Source organism: Cryptomeria japonica, chromosome 7, assembly GCF_030272615.1.
Source record: "Cryptomeria japonica chromosome 7, Sugi_1.0, whole genome shotgun sequence".
NCBI lineage: Eukaryota > Viridiplantae > Streptophyta > Pinopsida > Cupressales > Cupressaceae > Cryptomeria > Cryptomeria japonica.
Genome location: NC_081411.1, coordinates 348,643,257 through 348,645,605, shown reverse-complemented (window position 1 = coordinate 348,645,605; position 2,349 = coordinate 348,643,257).

Genomic DNA, 2,349 nt, shown 5'->3' with positions numbered 1-2,349 from the left:
ATACCTTGGTTGAGAAGTTATCTGCTTTTGAGCTTGATGAATTTGGTCCTTCTGGAGTTGTAAAATCTGAACTTACTTTTCATGCATCTACATCATCTACTGGCAAGAGTGATTGGCAAGCCTTATATGATAAGGAAATGCAGGAAATGAAGAAAGAAGATGAAGAGTTTGAGAAACTTGAAGGCCTATTTTCTAGAAGAGTAGGGTTAGTGCAGGATCATGGGGGGCCAACAAGTGGCAATATGAAAAAAATAGGCTTTTCCACTCGCCTAAAAATGCGAAAATTCATTTTGATTTTTTTCTTGGCCTGAGTGTCAGTACACCTTGGCATGGTAAACACTTGGGAAAATTGGATATCCGATAAAATTGAATATCCAATAATATTGAATATTCAAATTTTATAAGAAATTTTAAATATTATATTATATATTACATATTATATAATATATTATTATATATTATATATTATATACTATATAATATATAATATATAATATATTATTATATTATATTATAAATTATATAATACATAATATATAATTTAATATTATATTATATAATAAATATTATAATATATTGTTATTTTAAAATAATTTAACTATAAAAATTGGATATAACGGATATCGGATTTCTTTGAGACAATAAAAGAGGACTGTGACAGACCATGGGTTATTTTTTACCCATGGGCTATGCGAATTCAAGCAAATTTGATATCTGGTTGGACTCGATATCCGATTTTGTGACCCAAATTTGCAAAAAAATCCAATAAAAGGTTGGCTTTTTATTGTTTTTCATCATTTTCATTCAAAGTTTTGTATTTTTTTAATGTTTATTTGTTTTTTCGTTCAAAATATGTTTTTTTCATGAAAACTAGGTTTTTTAAATCAAATACAAAATTGTTCAAATTTGTTAACTAAATTCAATTGTTTACATTCAATTAGGATAAAAATGGGGGATAACAGTGAAAACATTGATCAACCACAACTGCAACAACCAAACCCTCCTGCAAAAAACCCTCCTTTGTCAAACCCCCCCTTAATTCAGGATCTAATTGCACAAAATTTGAACCAATTGAGGGGGATTGCAAATGTCTATCATAGGATCCCTTGCCTAAACCCAATGTTTTATCCCCTCACATCCATCATAAAGAGTATAGAAACCGTCATTCAGGAGCACAATGCCACTCTTTTATGGCGAGATTCTATGACAGAAAAAATATGCAGATGGTTTGTCCTACAAGGAGATCAAGGATCTTGAGATATCCAAAGCCGATATCGCTACATTGTTTGTGAATTCTTGCGATGGTCAACCCGTAGACCCCAAAAAGACAAAAATTTCTAGTAAATGGTGCACAAATGATGATATTGTGAAATTTTTTGGGGATCGTTGGTGGATGGTTTTTGATAAACCACCCAGCAACAATCTTGATGTCCCCTTCTACTTCATAAAAAAATTGTATGCTGAGTTTGTTTTAGGAAAACATGTGTAATACTTTGACATCCAACCTTTCCAAGGTGTGGGTTTAGGTATGCCCCAAGATAGAGCTGCGGTAGTCAGATTAGTCTGGGGCCCATATGCCCCCCCCTCCTATTGATCCCCCACCTCCAGTGCAACATCTAGATATCATCTGTGAGACAGTGTCATAGACAATTTTGTCTATTCACTCTTTGAGTATCCTTTTGGTTTCTTAGGCTGGAGCAGTATCTCAGCCTTCTTTTGATGGTAGCGGTGCATCCAGTGGCGCTAACACATCCTCCTTAGCTCCTATGCTTGGGTCCAGTTGGACAGCCTGTCGATCCTCCTATGCACACTGCAGATTATGAGGTGCATGAGATGCACGATGCACTAGATGTTATGAAAGGGACTGGAGGATACCTTAGAGATTCCTCGCATGCTAGATGTGAGGAGGCACCTTCATCATAAGTTGATGATGTAGTGGTAAGATTTGTATTTTCACAGTTTATTCTATATTTTAAATGAATATTTATAATATAGATAATATTAAGTACTATTGTTTTTTAATGGTCCAGTTAATAGTTGATGACAGAGGAGTTGACACAGATCCAAGAGGGCACCTTGATGACCATTTCATTTGGCCTTGATAGCTTTATAGTACATATATTATTGAACCTAGTTGTTTGTGTTTTATTATAAATACATTCTCATCATTTATATTGGAATTAATTAGATTATGTAGTAACTTGCATGCATATCTTATTTTACCCTTGTAGGGCACAAGTAGAGTGCGGAGGTGTGCAATTCGAGATCTGGTAGTGCAGCTGGAGACAAGGGAAATCTAATTGAATGAATAGTGTAAATAACATAATGATTATACACATCTAGACATAG